The sequence below is a fragment of the Phodopus roborovskii genome, unplaced genomic scaffold, assembly GCF_943737965.1.
Source record: "Phodopus roborovskii unplaced genomic scaffold, PHOROB, whole genome shotgun sequence".
Lineage (NCBI taxonomy): Eukaryota > Metazoa > Chordata > Mammalia > Rodentia > Cricetidae > Phodopus > Phodopus roborovskii.
In genome coordinates this window covers 318,017-340,813 of record NW_026126635.1, presented here as the reverse complement: position 1 = coordinate 340,813, position 22,797 = coordinate 318,017, and the positions used below count along the sequence as shown (strand labels likewise).

Genomic DNA, 22,797 nt, shown 5'->3' with positions numbered 1-22,797 from the left:
GCTCTGGTTCTCAGTCTTTGTGCCTAGCTCCCGTACCCAATCACTCATTGTGCTCTCTCCATTCTTTTACTTTAGCAATGTCACCAGAAGCCATTGGAGAAAAGACTCTGACATCAGACCTTATTTCCCTCACTTTATTTTGTTATGCCCCACAATGTTGTGGATGGAATCCAGGTTTACCACTTGAGCAACAGATGTACTATTGAGATTGAGCTCTCCTGCAGCTCAATACTGGGCAGTCTACTGGGCAAACCATTCCTGCATTGAATAGTAGACACACTGGGAATAGAACTCACGTGCTGGGTAACATCCATCACTTTATTCAGGAGCGATGTACTAGGAATGTCCTTTAATATGGAAATGCAATCTACAATATAACAAGGAGTATAGAAGAACATATCCAAAAGCAATATAGATGAAAATGTACCACATTTAGTATTTGGAGTCATCAACAGTAGAGGCTTTTACACATATCATGCAAAGCTAAGGTCCTTTTTTCAATTGCAATTCCATAGACTTTAACCCTGTGTAAGTCACTTTTCAGGCTTTCCTGAACCCATGTTGTCTATAAAAGAGATTCAGGAGATTTTTTTTCCTAGACTGTGTCTCATTATATTGTTCAGATTGTCCTGGAACTCACTATGTATAGACCAGAATAGACTTGAACTCAAAGAGATCCACCTGCCTCTACCTCCCAAGTTCTGGCATTAAAAGTGTGAACCACAATATGACAGGTTTTTTTTTTTTTAGTCAATTTTTAAAATTACCTGGAGTCTTTCTTTGAGTTGACGGTACTGAGTGAACTTGGTTTGGTTGTCTGTGATAGGCTCACATAAATTGAATCTCTTTGGCTTTGGTAGTCATTCCTGAGACACCAGAGGTGTTTCCAAGGGGTCTCATTATAGGCGGCAAGGGCATGCACTCAGTTCATACTTGCATCACCATTTCTGAGAAGCTCAGTTTCAGAGAAGTAGATGCTGGCTGCAGGCCTCACATTTTACTGTGCATCCTTTCTTGCTGGCTCATAATATTGGCAAGTTAGAGAGAGAATGGAGTAGAAGCAAAAACTAAAGATAGCCTGTGTTGCTTCTGTCCTGACACCTAGCTGGAATGAAGACAGCAGCCCCCCCCCCCCATATCCTTCAGGTTCAGAAGTCATGGAGCTACTTTAGTCTACCTCTGTTCGGGAAAGAGGCCTCAGCACAGCTACTTATAGCAGTTTATATGGGACATGCTTTCTGAGAGGCAGGGATACTTTTAGATTCTCCTACATCCCCTGTCCTTTAATATGGAAATGCAATCTACAATATAACAAGGAGTATAGAAGAACATATCCAAAAGCAATATAGATGAAAATGTACAGATACAGGAACCTTCATGTTAGCCTAGGATAAGACAGTACCATGAGAGGCAGGATACTGCAGGTTAGACAAGGATGGGACAAGCTATGAGACACAGGAATCTGCAGATTGGACAAAGGGAGAACAGAATCATCAGTGCAGGAAACTGCAGTCTAGGCCAGGAGGAGACCGAACCATAAAATGTAGGAAACATCAGGTTAGATCAGGAGAGGACAGAACTGTGGATGTCCTAGCTTTCTGAACTGGAATAGAGTCCCAAGAGATTCTATGACAGACACCTCAAACTACTTAGAGGAAAACATGGGAGAACACACGATCCTTAATAAGGGCTAAAACCATGGTCTTTGTTTTCACTGAGAGCCACACATATAAAGGAAGCACATGATAATTGCTGAGCATAAATCTACCCCAGGGTCAATGCAAACGTCCTGCTTAGTTGTCAAATAAGCAGTGGTCTGTTAGATTAACCCTGGCAACTTTCAATGTACTAGGAATGTGTTCTGTCACAAGCTCACTTCCTTCTCTCCTTTTTGCCTTTTATTTGGAGGCCAGGGTAGGGTGCCCAGTCTAGTCTTGAAGTGGGGATCTCCCTGCCTCAGTCTGTCATGTAGATGGCATAACAGGTCTACATCACCAGGCCTAGCAGCAATTATCTTCGGGCTGCTCTGAGATCTTTCCCTGAAGATGTTGCACATGGAATTTGCCATCTTTGAGTAATACTAGCCATCAAAGCTTCAAGGGTCTTTGGGATGATACTTCACTCGACCACTAGATGGCAATGTAGAATCAGAAATGACACAAGGGTTGTTGCCTTCTTCCTGAGTCAGGGCTTGATTTCCTTCCATGTCTTTTAAAATCAGGATTACCCACTATTTCTGAACATCATAGCTGGTTCTTGTGAGAAGGAGATGTGGGACTTCAGATCAGACATATTTCTGTGTCAATACTTCAGCTGAATTTTGATTTAATGCCTCAACAGAACCAGATGGCTTGAATGAGACATAGGGTAAAAGGAGAAAGGACAATAGATATGGTTATAGATAATATTCAGGAATTTGTGGCTGCTCAAGAGAGTGGAAAGGCAGTAGGCAAGCCACCCCAGATTTTAGTGAGTGCAGCACAGGGCTGCCCTGATGAACACAAAGGGGTTGTCTTGCCACTCTGGCTTTGTCTTATCCATTCATTACTTATTTTTGATATTATTTTTTCCTATTTTTGAAAGAATTTTCTTTCCTGCTATCTTGTTATTCTCAGAGGGGGGGCATTCATATCTGCAGAGTGTCTGTGCACTACACACGAGTAATGTGTTCACTAATGTGAATTATATGTGACCACATACTCAGGAATTTAAGTTGCCAGCATCATTTTCCTGTAACATGTAGATTTCAGAGAGAGGGAGCTGAAATCCCTTAAGGACATTGAAACTAATTGAGATTCTCATCTCCTTTGGCATATAGTATATGTATGATTAAAGATGGAGGTTTCTGTTCAGTATGATTGCTCCCCACTTCAACCAAAAATAAACACAGAGACACTATATAAATTATAAAGTGTGGCTGATGGCTAAGACTTTTTATTGGCTAGCTCTGTCTTAATTATTAACCAATAACTACTATGTATTTCTATATGGCCTTATCTTACCACGGATTGCCAGGTACCTCCAATCTTCCAAGTCTCTCTAAATGCTTCCCTCTCTCTCCTTTCTCCTTCCTCCTACAGCTGTGCCTATACCCCCTGCCTGGTTATTGCCCAATCAGTGGTTTATTCATCAAACAAGAGAGAAACATATGTATAGAAGGACTTCTATCATTGTATGTTGGTACTTATTGGTGCCATATCATTTGAATTTCTGTATTTTCTTCTCAGCACCATAGGAGACTTGTTGTTGTAAGAGGGCCTTAAGGCAGGGCTGCAATGTGCTGGTGTGTGTGTGTGTGTGTGTGTGTGTGTGCAGACAGCATTTGCGAAAGAGTAAAGTAATGACTGAGCAGTTGGGCTATGTCCTGTCTGTCCTCCACAGGTATAAGCATGACAAGGATGCATACCTGACTCCTTCATCTGTTCTTCCTAGTGTAGCCATGTTGAGTAAATCTCTTCTCTCTGCTTTCCAAAATTTCTTTGTCTACCATTTTCATTTTAGATATTAATTATATGTATGTTTGCACATGTGCATGTGTGTGAGCATGTGGAGGTCAGCCGATAACTTGCAGGAGTCCATTTTCTCCTCCAGCACAGGTTCCAAGAATCATTCTCAGGTCTTCAGAGTTGGTGGCAAGTACTTTGACTTGCTGTGACATTCACCTCTCCCATAGGCTCATACCTTACAATACTTGTTCCCAGTTGGCCACAGTTTTGGGGAAGTTATGAAACTAATAGGGGCAAGGCTATATAGAGAAAGTATATCATGCGGGTGGGCTTTGAGAATTTACAAACTTGTCCCATTCCAGCTTGGTCTCTGTGCTTGCTATGTGAGGGTATTGTGTGGTCTCTCAGCCTCATGCTCCAGCCACTGGCTACCATTCAGCCTCTGCCATTATGGTTCAGGAACTGTGAGCACAAATAAGTTTTCATCTTCTCCTTGCTTTTAGTCATGGTCAGAGCAAGATCATTTGGTTCCTGGCCTACTGGATTCCATCCCTTTGTAGTGACAGAGTCCTCCTAAGTCATCCAGTCTGCAGAACTCAACACGTCACAGTCCTTACAAGCTAAGCTTAGCCATCTCTCCTCAGTGGGCTGTTTAGAGAGACAAGTAATGATGAAGAGTAGAGAAAGGAGATGTGTTCTGTGTGACACACTGTGCAGAGAAACAGAGGTCCCTTCGCACTCAATCCCACAGTCCAGCAGTCCTGAAGTGAGGTTGATATTTAAATGGAAGGCAAGACGCAAGGATACCTAAGCAGTCCTGGCCAAGAGTCCCACCCATCATTGACTCCTCATTAGCTCATTTTTGATCCTCTTATAAAGTGGTCTTATATGTTTTTGGAAATGTGTAAAATGTCTTTTCAGGAGGCAGTTTCTCTTCTGGTTGGTCGAGGCTTTGCCCTTTCCTTCCTCCAAGATAAGACTGTGAGGAGATTCCAATTGCTTCAAGAATTTTTTTCAATACTCACTAGCCAAATGGAGTGACAAACATGGCTGTCTTTGGACCTTCTTGGCTCCTGCCAGGATGTTGAAAAACAACAATGTGGCTTCTTCAGAGGGCATCAGTTTACACAACTTGGAGAGCATTTTTTGGTTTTGATCATCAAAGAATTGGTGTGTGTGTGTGTGTGTGTGTGTGTGTGTGTGTGTGTGTGTGATAGTGTGTAATGGTTTAGTATGCTAGAATTTCAAATATATAGCACAGTTTGTGTTGAGCTAGTAGTGTGGGTACCATAGATACATTAGAAATGTTCATTCTGGACATGTTCCTATGGATAAGAGAGGGGAAAACACAATAAAAGAGCACAGAGTTTTTCCTTGTTTGAAAGTCTCTCCTCACATGCTGTAAACATAAAGTTCCTCTTATTCCCTCCTAGGGATATTCCTTGAAACCTTGAGTCAGCAGGGGTCAGCACTTCCTTCTTTCTCTCTTTGTTTTTTGAGACAGAGTTTCTCTGTTCTGTAACTCTCTCTGTAGACCAGGCTGACCTTGAACTCACTGAGACCTACTTGCTTCTATCTACTGAGTGTTGGTCAGCATTTCCTTCTTTTCCATAGCTACTGGGCAGAATTTCTGTAACCGGAGTCTCCTTCCCACAAGCCATAACAAACAGAACTATAAATAAATAAGATAAACAAATCAGAGAAGTCAAAGGCAAACATACAAAAAAACCTCCCCACACAATACATTCCTTCCAAACAATGTTCCACTTCCAATCTTGCACACGAAAAGTAATCAAGGAAACCCAACAAAAGGAAACACAGAGTGGGCAGAGATATTTTCACATGAAATCAAGGGCAAAATAGCTTGCCAAATCTTTCAAAGCATGGCTCATACTTGTGATCTGAGTAATAAGGAGACAGATAAGAGGGTCAGGAGCTTGAGGCTACTCTACTTGACTTGTGTCAAGAAAACCAAACTAATGAATCAAAGAAACCAAAAGTTCTTTCCAAAGAAAGCATCAAAGGAAGTAAGGTTGCATGGGGCTAGAGAGATGTTGAGTGGAAAAGAGCTGTGGTCACTGTTCCAGAGCACCTAGGTTAGATTCCTACCACACACATGGTCGTTAACAACCACCTGTAATCCAGTTCCAGGGGCTCTAATGCCTGCTTTTGGCCTATTCAGGCACTAAGCTTGCACATGGTTTGTGTGTGTGTGTGTCTGTGTGTGTGTGTGTGTGTGTGTGTGTGTGTGTGTGTGTGTGGGTGGGTGGGTGGGTGTGTGTGTGTGTATACTGGCAGAACAAAAAGAAAACCTGAGGAGAACACTCACATATACATTTTAATTACCAAAAAGTAGAAAAATGGGTGAAGTTACTGAGTTTTGTTACTGGGGAAGTTGAGTATCCTGGTTGGTTAGATTGTCAACACAATGTAGTTATTTGGGAAAAGGAACTTGAATTGAGAAAATACCTTCATCTGGTCTGTAGGAAAGTTTGTTGGGCATTTTCTTGGTTAATGATTGATGGGGGCAGGCCCAGCCCACAATGATTGTGGTTATCCCTAGGATGGTGGTCCTGGGTTCTGTAAAAAACGAGGCTGAGAAAGCAATCATGAGTGAACCAGTAAGCAGCACCCCTCCACAGCTTCTTCTTCAGCTCCTCTCTCCATGTTCCTGCTAGACTCTATGCCCTGACTTTCCTTAGTAGTATAAGCAGAGAAATTAACCCTTTCTTTCCCAGATTGAGTTTTCTCATGGTCTTTTATCACAGCAATAGAAATCCTAACAAAGACACTGTGACTTCCACGTTGGAGTCTTTAGTCTTGTTAGTAAAGAATTTAGAAATAGACTCAGAAGGGAGCTTGAGGACATTTTTAATGTAGTTTGAAATGAAAACAACAGGGCAGGCAAGCTGTACATCTTGGCAACTGCCTGGTGAAGGGAAATAGAGGAGGAAGAAAGAGAGCCATACTGTTTGTTAGCAGTGATATGGGAAATAAACAGCTACATGGGAATTGGTGGAAGGGAGAGGGATTTTAAGAAACAGAGTGAGAAAACCCAATATATTCAGGAAAGCATACTGTCTTAGTTAGAGTTTCTATTGCTGTGAAGAGAAACCATGACCACAGCAATTCTTAACAAGGTGGTAACATACACTTTCAGAGGTTCATTCCAATATCACAATGACAAGGAGCATTGTGGGAAGTGTGGTGGCATGAAAGGAGACGTGGTACTGGGTACATCTTGGCTTTCAGGAAACAGGAAATTGACTGAGATGCACTGGGCAGTATCTTGAGCTTAGGAAGCATCAGAGCGCAGCCCATAGTGACACACTTCCTCTAACAAGTCATACCCATTCCAACAAAGTCACATCTCCTAAGAGTGCTGCTCCATATGACCTTCAGACTACCTCCCATGCCAAGACAGTGGCCAGCACCAGAAAGAAAAGGAGATAAAAAAAAAAAAAAAAAAAGGAAGAAACAGGTATGTTTTTCTGAGTGCCTGCACTGAGAAAGAGTCCTGGGAAAGACAAGTCATTGCCTCCCAGGGGAGGGCAGTTATCCTCTTTGTCAGTGCTGGGAGCTGAAGCCAGTTCTGTGGAAGAGCAGCCAGTGCTCTTAACAAGTGTGTCATCTATTGTGGTTTAATAAGAATCAGGATAAACAAATAGGCCGAACAGATGCTTATTCAGGGAGAAATAACTTACAAGCTAGACAGATGAACACCACAGGATCCACTGGATGCTGTCCTCTCCAAGCAAGAGAACTCTCCCAGGTTCCTCCTCAGATCTAGTTCCCCAGGTCACTTCCACCCCTGTCTCCACCCCCAATGGGCATGGTCAGTGCCACAGATGCTGACAAGGTGAATAGCTCACTACAGCCCCCTCCCACCCACAAAAATAAATCTTATAGAAAGGGAAAGTAGAACCCTTCCTTCTTTGGTATTATAACTCTGCTGAATTCCCTAAATCCTTTTCTATAACCTTGACTGTCTAATGAGAGAGTGGCCACAAAGGAAACTTCTCCTTGCCTCAGCTTACCTAGCCCTCATCCTTTGTCCCAGCCCATTTTAAACATCATCTGGAGAGCACTGTTTCTTGGCGGAGTGCCTTGGGTGAGGGTTTGGGTAGTATGGACAAATCCCATCTCTTCTAAGAGTTCTCTCCCCCATAAATTAGTGGGGAGGCCAGTCAGGATATAGAGCTGGAAGTAACCTGAATGGTCTTCTGCAACTCTCTAGTTAAACCAAACTGTTTTCTTAGACTATTACTATTTTGATGATGAAAACTGTGTGGCTGCTGAGCCAATTCTACCTGAGATAAAGCGACCATTTTTGTCAGTATGGTTTGAATGAACCCTTATATGGTCCACAAAGCACGGTGCCTTTCTTTGATGAATAACACTTTGAATTTGCTTAAACAGTAATTTAACCTGATTATTATTAGTTCCAATGTATGGAACCATCTCTATAACTTGAAAAGCTCTGAAAACATAATGAGTATCACTATATGAGTTAAATGAATCATTCATTCAAAGCTGAAAAACTATTGCAACAGTTCGTAATTCAACTATCTGAGCTGAAGCTGAATCTGTCCGTACTACATATTTTTTTCCCATCAATAAATAACATAAGCTGCTTTTCCATCAGAAGAACCATCAGTACATACTAACATAGCACTTTGAACAGGGTTACCCCTTACAATTGTAGGGAATACAAAAGGATGCATTAATGCATATTGCAGCAGTCTATGAGCTGGAAACTTATTATCAATTTTTACCAAAAACTGAGTAAAAGCAATTGTGCATGAATCACTGTTTTGAAATAACCAATCAACTTGCTTTTTGGTATAGAAAACATGGATTACATTTGGTTCCTTGCCAAAATATCTCCTAGACTCCATATGGCATTTTTGTACCACATAAGCTACTGCTTCACAATAAGGATTTAACACTTTGGCTGGGGAAACAGGTAAATGCAACCATAACAATGATCCCTCTTGCCATAAGACAGAAGTCAGACTATGCTGTGTGGGAAACACATAAGTATCCCATGGTTTTGCATAGTCAATATAGCATATCTGTTGATGCTGGATTGAATTCTCTGATTGTAAGAGAACTTGTCTACTCTCTTCAGTTAGCTGTCTAGGTGAATTGGGATCACTATCTCCTTTCAGGATATGGCTTAAAGGTTTCAAATCACCAATAGGTGCTTTTAAAAAAAGGACGTAACCATTTCAAAATTTTCTAACAACTTCTGAAAATCATTCAATGATCATAAGCTATCTTTTCTAATTTGTAATTTTTTGAGGCCTAATTTCTTTAGGATGTAACATAAGTCCCAAATACTTTTGAAAACTTTCTACTATGACTTGTAAAGCTTTCATTAGCTGACATGGTCTCATTTGCATTTTCACTGACACCTTTCTAGGTTGGGGGCCAAACAGGCTACAATTCCCTGAGGCTTTTTCTCAATAGCTGACATGGTCTCATTTGCATTTTCACTGACACCTTTCTAGGTGGAGGGCCAAATATAGCCTGCAGTTTCCTGAGGCCTCCTTTCAATAGCTTATCTCAAATCTTATATTAACCTCCATTCTTTCAATTTCTTTTTTAACCACCAAAATTTAGGAAGATTTTTGTATTCTCTCCTCTTCTAAACTCTTTGAGCCATCCATACAGATTTCTCTGGCGCTCAGCCCACTCTGGCTTTGACCATTTCCTATTGTTTCATTCTGCAAGACTGAAAGTCATTGGAGATGCAGATCTCCAACCCTTATCTCTCTCTCTTGCAATTCAAGTAGTACCTATTGTTGGGATTCACACATTCACAACTTCACAACCACACTTCAGACACTCACATGTGTGGCCACACCTTACATTTTTCAGCTCTCCTTTTCTTTACACCAAGATTAGTTTGTTGAAGTAGAACATCTTGTAATGCAGCTGTTGTAACTAAACCTTGAATTATGAACATCCAAAATCTGAACAAATCCCAATATATGTCACTTTTTTACTCTTTTCCCCACTTTTTTTCTTTTCCTCTTTTTTTTTTTAAATGTTTTTTTGAGTCCTTAAAACACTTTCTGACAGGCTGAATTAGTTATTCCATACTCTTGACTGGGTGTTGGACATGGCAGCAGCTCCTAAAGCAGCAGACATCTAGGTCTCCTCCTGCCTTTGCTCTTTAGGCCTGGGCTGGCCTGCTGCAGCTCATCTGTGACTACAGCTATTTGAAAAGCAAGAAATCACCATTGTAGCAACTCTGAGTTCCTGCTGACCTACTGCTTAAGCCTGGTGCACCTTAGCTCCCCCAAGCCCTGCTGCAGCTCTGAAAGAGCTATGGTGGCAGCTTTTGGAAGGATGCCTCTCATTGGGCCTCACTCCAGGATACTTAGGAAAGTCCCTGTCTTTCCCTGAAGATAAGGTCTTACTCTGATCTGCACAGGCACTTATTGGCTTCTAGGATAGCATCTTATGCTCATCCTCCTCACTTTTACTAGCCTGTTGAATGGATTTTAAATAGCCTTCGAAAGTTTCTGTCTTTACTGCAGTTTCCTGTTCCTCTAGAATTTCCTTTAATTGAAATTCTAATTCAAACTTTCTCTTTTTTCTATTTTTCCATTTTTTTTTCTATTTTCTTTTTTCAATTTATTTACTTATTACCCAAATAAGTCCCTGCAGGCACAAGGGATAACCCCTTACACTTACACAGCTTTTTAGTGAGGACCTCCAATTTCTGTAGAAACCCGAGAAACTGCGGACTGTGTTGAGGTTAATAACACTGTAATCTCTTGATATTAAAGCTTGTCTTGCATTAATTCCAGAGAGTAATAATCTAATCACATTCTTAACTGATTTGAGTCACTCATGTGGACCGAATTCATCCCTACACCCTAGGAGTAGCTTGATAAAGTGGCAGCCAGGCCCCATCAAGTCTTATTGCTTAATTAAAAACAAACTCCCAAGTAATTTTTTATTTATATATATATATTTATATATTTTTACTTTGCCATAAAATAAGAGTCTCTCGTGTACACAGTCTATGTATAAAAGATAATAGCAATAACAAATGGATGTAGAGGAGATTCTATTTCTGAAGAGAAAGGGCACCGGTGGGGTGGATATGAGGGGCAAGTAAGGGTAATATGTGAATATAATCAGATGGCATGAAGTACATTCATGAAAACATTGTAATGGGTCCCACTCTCCCAACCTACTTTGTCCCGGAGTAGTTCATAAAGCCCTCGCCTTCTGCAGCATCCTATCTTATCCACAAAGAAAGGTCATGCAGGATGCTGAAGCCCACAAAACTTTCCCTTGTGTTTTTCCAAGAATATTTGTGAAAGGCTTCTATATCATTCAAATTCCTTGTAGGGCCTGGCAATGTTTCTATTTTTCATGTTAGCCACAAGGTTTCCTCAATGATTAACACCACTGATTATTATCTATTTGGACCGTTTTTCCATTTTTTCTATTGTCTTGTCTGTTTTTTTCCTTATGATTGTGAAAATTTAAAAAGTACACCTGGATAAGAATTATTGATATATATATATATATATATATATATTATATATATAATATATATATATATGTAAAATATAGATATAATACCAGTCTGGTTCTGTGAAGTCTTTAATTTAGTACAGTAAGAGTCTTGTCTGGGTCTTGCTTTAATTAGTATTTGTTAAAAAGATTTATTTGTTTTATGTGTGTGAGAGAGTTTTGCTTGTATATGTGCACCATATGCGTACCTGGTGTATGCAGAAGCCAGAAAAGTGTATTGGGACACCTGGATTTGGAGTCAGGGATGGTAGTGATCTGCCTGTCGGTGCTGGGAACTGATCTGCAAGAGCTACAAGTGCTGTTAATGCTGAGCCACTCTGTAGCCTCTTGCTTTAACTTATTAAGAGGCAAGAGACTAATTAAGTAATCCAGGCTGACTGACCCCATGATCCTCCTGCCACAGTCTTCCAAGTAGATTGGGTTATGTCCCAGTGTCACTTAGCCTAGCAAAGAAGTTCTTGTTATTTACTAGTTATTATTTCTACTTGTTACTTGGCTCACCATTTAGCCCAGGCTGGCCTTGAGATCATGGTCATCCTGCTTCACACTCCTGAATTCTGTGGTTAAAGATGTGTGTTACCATACCTGGATAACAAGATGAACAAAAATTCTTAGTTTTAATGTTTGGTCCTGTGTTTTTTAAGTCAAACTAAAAATACAAAGACCAGTGGGTACAATTTCCACATTGTTTTATTCCCTGAATAGTCCTTAAAAAATGTCACATAATGGGCAGGAGAGATGGCTCAGAGGTTAATAGCACTGGCACTGGCAGCTTTTGCAGAGGACCAGGGATATATTCACAGCATCCACATCATAGTGGGTTACAACATCATTAACTCTAATTACAGGGAATCTGACACTTTGTTCTGGCCTCATCAAGCACCAGAATAGATACTGTTAGCACCCAGACACACCATGTTCCCTGGGGGACCTGACAGAATGCATCACCCTGTGCACATGACAAGCAGTATCATGGCTCTGGATACAGCTACAAAAGGTTCCTTTAAGAGAGAAGCTCCACTTACTTCCTCTCTTTCCTGCTGTCCCTCTGAAGAGGCAGACAGGTCTCTGTGTGTTTCTCTTTCTCTCTCTCTGCTTTCTGCTTCTTTCTTGTCTCCCCTCTCTGCCTTCCCTACCCACAGTAAACTTCCCACTTACATTCTGCCTACATGACTTTTACATCTCACCTGCTATGGGATCTTCTAAGGTCTCCCTCATGCCACATATTAACATGTCTCAGGTCCCCCAAGGATGGTCAATGCCCCCCTCAGGTCGGCAGGAAGCAGTCTTGAATACTCTATGCCCTTATTCCCCTAACCTGCCATGCCTGACTGCTCCCATTTCAATACATAAAGCAGGGGGGAATGTTAGCATCCAGGCACAGCTTGGCCCTGCCCCTTGGAGACCAGGCACAGTGCATCTCCCTTCCACCCATGGGAAGCAGTATACTGGCTCTATGCATGCACAGGAGCTCCCTAAAAGAGACTGGCTCTGCCTATTCCCTCTCTCTTACCTGCTGTTCCTCTGAAGCAGACAAGTCTTTGCTACCCCACCCTTTAACTCTCACATCTCTTCCTTCCCCTTCCTCACTCTCTTCCCTTCTCCCAATAAACTTCCTACATAAGTTCTGCCTTTTGTCCTATGTGTATCTCACATGCCATGGGATCTGCTAAGGTTCCCCTCCCACTGCATATCACAACACATACATACAACTGAATGAAAAATTAAATAAAAGGAGGACATAGCTATTAGCGTATGGAGAAGCATTTTATTGTAGATATAATGGAGAAATCAGGCAGAGGGAAGGCTCCAGGTTGCACACACTGGCAGACTAAACCAGACCACAATAGGAGAGAGGGAGAGAGAGCAAGTGAGGAACTTTCAACCAAGGCTTCCCAGGCCAATAGACCAAGAGACTGGCACAGCCAAAATGGTTGAGTTATATAAGGACCAAGCTGCAGGAAGGGAAGCAGAAGTCCAGCCCCTGGGAGGGTGAGGTTTAGGGTGGAGTGGGGTGAGAAGTGCTGGCTTTGTGACCTAATATTCTAGGCTTTTGTGATGATAAGGGGTGATGTAATCTCTTTTATAACTACTTCCTGCTGAAATTGGGGCATTGATGTCAGGGCCCAGGAAGGCTGGAATAATGGTCAAAGGATGCGAAAACAATAGAGGGTAGGCTGTTTGGCTCCCTGTGTGGGTCCTGCAGGACTACCTGAGGCTAAGGAAGTGCATGTTTGCCTTGGAGCAGTCAGTGTTGCAGAGCTTCAGGATAGACAGAAATCCAGTGATATGCACCTGTGGATGGCACATTTGGAACAGTTTGCTGTCTTCAGTTGGTTGGAACTCTGTTGGGACAGATACACACTTATCTTGGGTGTATATTTCAAAGGTCCAGGACCATGGTCTGGTAGCTGAGATAAAGAAGTCTCAAGATCAGGAGAAAATAAAAACAAACACTCTCCTAACAAGTCACACATAATATAACTTCTCCTACTCAAGTCACATTTTCCCAGTTTAAGAACTGGAGATGAGGCTTCTGGAAATTTTTCCTTTCCAGCCAGTTATGAACTAAAGTCATAGAAGTAAGTGGCATATCTTTACAAGACTAGACCCTGTCACAAAGGAAGGAGGGTGGCTCATGTGGGAGTACCTAAGGATAACTTGTTCTTAGCACTACAAGGGAAAGAGTTGTCTTCTCTCTTGTTTCAATTCTGAGTATCTCATGTCTTACCTCCTGGGATTTCAGTTTTTGTAGCAGGGCTGAAGCCACATGCTTCCATTGCTAGCTGCCTGTTCATTCCCATTCTCATTAGCATGGCAGAAATAAGAGCCAATTGGCCTAAATCAGCTCTCTAAGTGGTTGTGTCTGCATTGGTGAGTGTGTCAACTGTTCTATCTCTGGCCAGGAATCCAGTCACAGACTTATTCCTATGTATGGCAGAGCCCAGATTGCTCTTCACTTAATCCTGTAGCATATTGTTTGGTTGAGAAAGATGTTAGCATTTCCTGAAGCTAAATAGGGACCAGAGAACTATGTACTCCCTGGGGTCAAAGTGGCTTAGCATACTTTCTGTGTTGTTCACCATCCTTGGGTAGGCAGAATCAATGCAGGATGGCAGAGCTGTCACCAGATATTTACACGTATCCTAGGTGACATGATTGCTCTGTGTTTGAGGAAGGGAAAGATGGCAAAGGTCTCACCAGTCCTGCCTAGCCCTGTGTTTGGTGAAAGAGAACCTAAGGACATAAATGCAGGTGACTGTAAGGAGCCCAGGCTCTAGGGAAGAGCTCTGTGGTCCTTAATCTATTGATCTTCAGAAGACTGTTTGTGCTGAGTAGGCTTATCTCCATCATGTTCCACAGAGGAAAAGAAAGGTCAGACTTAGACATGAACACAGATACCACATTTTATAATTCTCAGATTGTGCAACTTGTAGAACAAGACTTCTTTTTGTTTTCCACTTTTGGTAAATGTGAATGTAATCTCTTGAGATTACAGGAAATATCCTTCTCATTTCCTCAACCTTCCTAAGAGAAATAACTTTGTTACTAGAGTACTTATGTGTTCACCCCCCACCAATATCAGTTTGTCACAATCAGTTTTCAATCCCACCCTGCACTCAAGAAACTTTCTTGGTTCCTGGACTGACAGGAGTGTTTAAGCAGGTTAGCAGTCTCTGTGGGAGCCTTGTCTCACTAGGATCCACTGCACAGCTCCCTGCAGCTGTGATCACACAAGTGTTTCCTGTCATTACCTAATGCTCCCTGGGGGAGGTTGTGCCCTGCTCAGAAACAATACTCTGTGCTTCTCTATGAGCACACACCCTTCTCCTTTGGTAGTGGAAGGATGAGACCCCACTCTTTTTTTTCTTTTGAAGTTCAGGAGGAGGATGGTCTGTTTCCTTGATATTCTGTGAGTTCATTAACTCTCCCTGCTGTCTCCTGAGTGCTGGGATGACAAGCACACACAATATCAGCTTAGCTCTACTTCTTGATAGCAGATATTTGAGGAATGAACTAGTCGATAGAAGAATTAGGATCTTTCCTTCTCCAGGCACTGGGATGGATAGGGATGTAACATTTCAGGGTGGAACTCTTCTCACTCCACATCTTCTGAAACCATGCCTAGAGAGACCAAAATTTTTCTGGGTACCATTTAGAAATTTGGACCTTTTCTGCTCACATATTCATTCTGCTTATTGCTTTAGACTCTTCGTGGAGAAACTGAGAAATGGCCCAGAATACTGGAACTCCCTTTCCAAGAGAATATGATCCAAAATCAACAAGGTGGGTCTTCTTTGTGTATGTGGTAGACCTAAATCTCCAGGGTCACAGGGAGCTACTTAGAGAAAAGTCACAAATCCTGTCCCTGGGTAAACAGGACATCTCTTAGCATCACAATACAGAAGAAAAGATGGCAACAGATTGGGGTCAAGTCATAAAGAAGATTCTGACATCTCATGGAACTAGATTGTATCCCCAGTACAGGAAGGGACTTTTAGAGCCCATTCTCCATGGAATAATACTTCTTTAGCATTGGGGACACGGGGTGGTGGGGAGCCTAAGCCCTATCACAATTGATTTAACAGTCTTTGATGATTCCTCATGGAAGGCCTCACCCTCTCTGGGGAGTGGAAGGGAGATCGGATGGGTAGGGGTCTGTGTGGGGAATGGGATGATAGGAGTGAGATGGAACTTGAATAGATATATAAAATAAGAAAAAATATTAAATTTTAAAAAAGTTTCATAAGTCCCTTCCCATTTGTTTTCTTCCCCCCTTTGCTGACATTATGTCAGGTCTAATTCTCCCTTTCTGTTTTGTTTTGCAGACAATACATAGGGTCTTTGACATAGTTGAGGCCCTGAAGAGACAACTCCTGCAGCAATATAGCGAGGAGTATTCAGAATACCTGGCAGATAACGTCAGTGTGTGAGCATGAAGACAGGATGTTTTTGTATCACTTAATCAGCCTGTGACCTGGGACTGTGTTTTACTTTCAGCGGAGGTTGTGATCCAAGGAACAGGGTCTACACATTCTTGCAAACATATGCACTCCTACCTATAGAAAAGAACACACACATGCCTGCACCCATGCACCTATTTACACACCCATATACTCATGCATATTCATAGTCACAGATACATACACCCCAAGTGTATTATGGTTTTGATAACATTAAGACCAAGCTGTACCTTAAGAAAGCCTTACAGTATCTGAGTAAATGTGTGTTGGTTGTTTTTCATAGTACTAGGGTGATGGAGGGGATCATAGATGCTGTGGTGATTTGTCATACCTGAACACAACTTCCTTTGTTCATCTTTTTGTTGGCAGGTTTTTTTCTTCTGACTTTTGAAATATTAGACTAATCCCATTTTTCTTTATATAGAAAAAAAGAGAAGAAGAAGAGGCAGAAAATAAGGCCTTCTGGCATGTAGTAAGAGATACCATAAAACACTCCTCAGACTTTGCCAAATAGAGTGCTCTTCTAAACAGGCTGGTGGATGGACTTGAGGAAGACAGGAGCAGAGAGGTGGTTCCCAGCCTGGCATTGGCACTTAAAAGTGCTAAAGTGTCTTCTGAAGAATGCACTGTTATTACAACATCAGTGCCATGCAGTCCACAAGAATCCATCAAAGATATCACATGGAGCCCATCATCAGATACACAGGGTGGAGAGGTGAAGATGGTGGAAAGCCCAGGTATGTCACCACAGGTTCATGTTTTTATTTTATTTTATTTTTAATTTAATTTATTGTTTTACATGTTGATCCCAATTCTTTCTAACTCCCTTCCTACCTCCCTCCCTCACTCCCTCTCTCCCTCCCTCCCTCATTCACTCTCTTTTACCCTCTCTGCCCTCTCATATGAACTCTAACCACCCTCCCCTCCCATCCCCCACCCCAATTCCATATGTAGGGGAATGCCATCTAGTTGGGGTCATGTAGGTCTGAAAGGTCATGTGAAGTAGGGACTAGGGCTTCTCTCCTGTCTCTAGATTAAGGCAGTTATCCCTCCATGGGGGATGTGTTCGCAAAGTCCTTTTGTGCACCAGGGATACATCCTGGTTTCACTGTCTGAGGTCCCTTAGACTGCTCAGTCCTTCTGGCTGAAACCCATATTCAGGGGGGCCTGAGTCAGTTCCATGCTGGCTTTCCAGCTATCAGTCTGATGGCCTGTTAGCTCCTCCTTGTTCATGTAAGCTGTCTCTATGTGTTTCTACCTCCTGGTGTTGTCCTCTCCATCTGCATCTGAGTTCTACTTTGACTCAGTGTTTATGTATGGGTGTTTGCTCCTGTTTCCAACAGGCACTGGTTGAGGGCTCCATGGATAAGTTAGTTGTTGATCTCACTCTCCGGGAAGGGCTTTATGGTAGCCTTTCCACGGAAGCTCAAATTGTTATTTGGCAGCAGGCTTGTAGTTCTCTAGACCTCATGATTTTAAAGACATATGTTTAAATGGAGCCTATTGCATCTGGGTCAGCCACACACATTTGCGAGTGCACCTCACCAGTCTAGTAATGCTGTGCTTTTGAAGAGGTGTCTGAAGTTGGGAGCACTAAGCAGCACAGAGAAAGCTTCATTCCCCTTGCAATGTCCCCAGTCTTTGTCTTTCCTGGATCCCCTTTGCTGTGGTAGTAGAACCTCGAGTGACTAGTATTTTCTCTTTCCTTCCTGCCATCTCACTTCCCATAAAAGAAGCCTTTAACTTAGTTTAAGCCAGTTCAGTTTCTTCAAAACTCATGATATTCAAATCCTCATCTTTCCAGAGTTCCTGAGAGAATAGAGGAAGCACATTAAAATACTCCTGAATTATTGCTCATCGTGAGGATTTGCTGTGCATTGGTAATTCCGAAAAGACTCTTTTGGTTGTATGTGATTGAATTTTCAGCATTAGGTAGACCTCTGTAGGATTCTCCTAGTAGGTCAGGGAGATAATGACACTGACTGAAGTGCTAGCTGTGACAGCCTCAAACTTGGGGTGGAATCTCCAGAAATCACCTGACAATTGTCTGTGGGTGGCCACCTCCCTATTCTAAGTTCTCTTCAGGTTACATGAGACAGGGAGACAGAGAAGATCTGTTTTTTCACAGCACAGATAGCAGGGAAGACACAGAGCACAGAGAGATTCTGTTAGACAAACAGTACCGGGGAAGGCCTGCACTCCAGGAAGTCTGCTCACATCTGCAGAAGTGCTATAGCACCTGCGCATCCTTGCCCACACATGAACATGCACATTCTGAAAAATGCACACATATCATAGACATGTGCAAACACATGGTTCATATATGAAGGATTTCAAAGGAGAAATCATGAATATTGAAGAAAAAAGTTCTCAAATATGCCACCTAAATACATTATTACTTTTATTTTTTATTTGTATCATCTGGCTTTACAGCCTAAATAGGCCTCAACTTGAAATCCTGGCCCCTCACCTAGGAAATGCTTAAAATCCAAATATGCAACTATTGGGCTGGAATTTTACATATTTCTAAAGTATTGGTTGATTCTTGTCTGTACTGGCATGAGTCAAATCTCTCCTTGAATGACAACTTCAAGCAACATTGCAATTCCCTTCTTAATTACACATTGGTGAGAGTCATACTGTCCCAGCTGTATTCAACAATCCACATATTTACAGATGATCTTAGAGAGTCAGTCTTAGAGAGCCTAAAGCCTGTGCACTCAGCAGTCTACACATCTGCATAACATAACATCTGAGCAGAAGTAAGCTATTCTGTTCTTTTTGGACTGTAGAAACAACCAGGATAGAGTATGTGGCCTCAGCTAATTTGAGAATCCTGTCCCAGACACTTTGCTGAGTTTAGTGCACCATCTTCACACATCCTTAAGAGTCTAGAATGCAACATTACTCACTTGTATGTGCAAATGAATGGCCATGTATTTCTAGGTTCTCAAGGGTCTCCCCCATCCCTACAACATGGGACTGTCAGTGATGCTCTGACCTTGAGAAAGACTGTGTATGTTTCCATGTAATTTGAAACTCTCAAAATTTGACTGTGTTTCTGTGTTCTCAAACCTCTTGCAGAAAATGGTCAACAAGACATACCATGCCCTCTACAAGCTTTCTTCAATTCAAGCTATAAAATGCTAGTAGTTAGGGTCAGTCTATGTTAGAAAGGCAGAGTCGATGAATGCCACTTTTATGAGACTCAGTCTCAAGAGAAATGAAGACTCAGGGAAATGTACTTCCAGAACTGAGAGTGCAGAGGTCACCAGACCTGAAAAGCTGAACCATGGACAAAGAAGACATGGCTATCTGAGGAGAGTCATGTTGGAAGTATACCATTTTTTTTCTGTGTTTTTGTCCTGTTGAGCTCCCAAAAGGGGTTCATGTTACCCACCTGAGTTGGGAGGGGACTTTGACCACGGAGTCTGTGAACCCACAAAGAAACTTATTACAGGCAACTCTCAGTCACACCCAGAAATAGGTTCTTCCATCCACTCTAGCCGACAGTGAAGTTCATGCTCTCAGCTACCACTGAGCTCTAGAAAGAGCTTTGAGAAGAAAGTTCTCACCTGGATTGTGGTTCTATTATAGGCAGGGGGCTCCTGAAGAGATACCCAATATCTTTGTGATTTTTCCTCCAGGCCACCAGGCTGAGCTCTGCTCATGGACACCAGGTCCTGTAACCTCAGACTTCTCTCTCTTTTCCATTACAGGTCAGAACTCCAAAGGCCTCTGCCCTGTAGTCCTTCCAAAGGACCTTTGTGATAAGTTTCTGCGTTGTGCACGGAAGAACACCAGGAAAGGCATAGAGACATGCAGTGTATTATGTGGTACCATGGTAAATATATGAACACTCCTTCCTTATCTGAGGCTGTTTCTTCTTCCCCTTTGGCTGTCCATAATTCCCAGAGAATATATCTAGGGGCTGTATCCATACATATCCCTCAACAGAAGGAACCATGTGTGAAATGACATTAGCTAACTTGAATTTGATGACTTTCTGTGTCCTGGTTATTACCTACTCTGTGCTAAGGCTTAGAATAGAAACTAAACACCTCAAGACCTGTGAGCAGACCTAATGCCTGCTGCAAACATAACCCTAACATAGGATATGCTATGGGAGACATCTCATGTTCATCTCATCACTCCTACATTTTTCTGTTTCCCAGGAAAGCACTGGAGCAGGCAAGGTGGGGAAACACTGGGGTGAGGGTAAATGATGAGGGTCATTCACTGGGGTGAGGGCTTCATTTATTTATGGAAAGTTGGATTGACAGTAACTGTAACAAGTTGTTTTCTTGTGGTAGGTCAAAGAAGAATACCATGTGACCCACATAATTATTCCTGTGCAGACAGCAGGCCCTAATTATTGTTATGCCGAGAAAGAGGAAGAAATATATTTTATGCAAGAGGAACTGGGCCTTCTGACGTTAGGTTGGATTCATGTAAGCAAATTGATTTCACAGGTGGCGAACCCAGATCTGTGTCTGCACAATCAAGATGAATTTCATCCATCTCTGAGCACCCACAGTCACTAGTGTTCTAGTGTTTAGTCAAAAGGCACATTCCTTGGTGAAATTTCAGCTTTACTAATTTACCTCTTCCTCAGTGTAGTTCTTCATTGTTCCACTTCTTTGTTAATGTGTTGTGCATTGTAGACTCCCTAGGAGGTAAGAAAGCATGGTGTAGATACCATCACCCTAAATGCTGTATGGAAGTATTTCACTCAGTCAAGAGAGTTCCCTCTGTTGATTTCTTTTTGCCTTTATGAAGAAGTACTTGGTTTGTGTACACCAAAAGAGCTTCTTCATGCAAAGTTGCATCCAAATTTGCTTATTTGCCTTACAATAATACACCATGGCAGATGGAAGTAGGTTCTGTGAAGCCAGGTGAAGGCAGGAGATAATCGCCTGGGGGCTTTTGTTGAAGAGATTCAGAATACCAGGTAAATGGTGAGTGTGACAGCAGAAGAAGTGACTTTCTGATAGCTAACAAGACCTAATGGGGACTGCTTGAGCACAGTAGGTTATTCCATAACAAAAGGCTGCAGGAGAACTGGGCATGGGTTTCCCAGAAGCCACAGACCAGGGACAGTAAGAGAGAGAATTCAGGATGTGACCTAGGGACAATCTCCATCTGCAAGGGGATTCAGTTCTCATGCTGGAGCTGGGGTTCATTGATGAGTTTGGCTTCTGAAATTTAAGCAGGCCATGGTGCCAGAGATTGCAATGTTTAACTAATCCATACACATCTGAGTATAAAGGCAGAATACTGGAATCCTGTCATTCTGGAGGTAAGACTTCTGGATGATGACTTTGGCACCAAAATGTAATAACCAGAAAGAAAGAGGCTTGAAAAAATGGGGTGAGTTTATGGCTATGTGGCAGTCTCACAGGACTGTCATGTTGAGTCTTCATCTAGGCTGTAGATCCCTTAGGAAGGGAGAGTCATGAGGCCACTCTGTGCAGAACTAGTTTAACAGAATCTTCAAATGTACATGAATGGGGAAATGGCGTGTTTTGTTGGTTTTACCAGTTTTTATTTCCTTTCTTTTTCCAAAAGTTTTCTATTTTAAAATATAGCTAACTTGTAAGTATGCATACATTTACAGTGTAATTAATGACTGCTTGATGAAACATCCATGTGAATAATACTCTTAGAGAAGGAAACAGGAACCTTCCAAGAGCCTTGTCAAGCTTTGCAACTTCTCTCTTCTGAGATTGATCTCCTTCTTGTTCTAACCAACTCTTCCTCATTTCATTAGAATTCATCTACTAATTGTGCCTTCCTCCATGATATCAGCATTTCAGTACTGCTTGTGTCTTGAAATGTAGAGGTTATATATTTGGTTTTTACATCTGGCTTGCTTGCCTTAACATCTGCAATGTTCATCCCCTTTGTGGCATGCAGTTGCCTGAGGTGTGCTTAAACCTGGTTGGCAATGAAGGAAGGGAGGGAAGAGGCATAAGTTAATGCAACAGTACTAGGTAGAGTAACACAAAATACGACCAGATGTGGCTTCTCTTCACATAGGAAGATATCCCACAGCTCTTAATGGCAGGGAACTGAAGAATCACAGAGTCTGTTGAACTGAAGTTTTAAATAGTTTGGGAACTCTTGGTTAAGATGGAATGGATTCTTTTGTTGGCAGGATGGAAGCAGATGTAGGTTAGAAGCTAAAGGACAAACTTGGAATGGTTACTGTTTAGACATCAGGTATAAGTAAGCATGGATGAATAAAAGTCTAGTCCTCAGTGAGGGAACAGCCTCAAGTAATTGTTTAAGCTCACCTTCTACTGACCTTATAGATTAGGTTGATAAGTGAGTTCATTTCCTCTCCCTTCTCCACCTAGCAAACAAGAGATGTGTCCCAGCATGATTTGGCGAGTCATTGTGGGAGGCAGTGGTTGAAAATTCTTGGGACCTGCTGTGTTGGGTATGTCATTGGGCTTACTGTGATTTCTTGAATTCTATTGTCTCCATAGACCCATCCAACCCAGACTGCCTTTTTGTCGAGTGTGGATGTACACACACATTTTTGCTACCAGAAGATGCTGCCACAATCAATTGCAGTGGTGTGCGCACCCAAATATAAACAGTGAGTATATATAATTTAAGCCTAGATGGTACAAGAGCAAAATCCTCTATGGCTCAGAACATTGTAAAAACTAAGTAATATCCAGAAAGTCTTAACTGAATGCTATAGAAGCCCGCTTTTAAGGTGAACATTCTAACACCAGCTGCTCTCAACAGATGTGCTAACACCACTGTACATTTTCTAAGACAAAGCACAAAGAAGTGATCTCAAGTGTCAGAGGTTG

At 42.0% G+C, this 22,797-nt stretch overlaps 1 long non-coding RNA gene across 5 annotated transcripts in view; it reads left to right on the top strand.

Annotated features, from left to right (window-relative positions):
- The window catches only part of LOC127238339 (uncharacterized), a 226,269-nt gene extending 203,695 nt beyond the window's left edge, over window positions 1–22,574 (top strand). For all 5 annotated transcript variants that reach the window (XR_007835928.1, XR_007835927.1, XR_007835926.1 and 2 more), the window contains exon 3: window positions 22,462–22,574. This is a non-coding gene — a long non-coding RNA (uncharacterized LOC127238339). The remainder of the gene's footprint in view (window positions 1–22,461) is intronic.
- The last annotated feature ends 223 nt before the right edge of the window (window positions 22,575–22,797 follow it).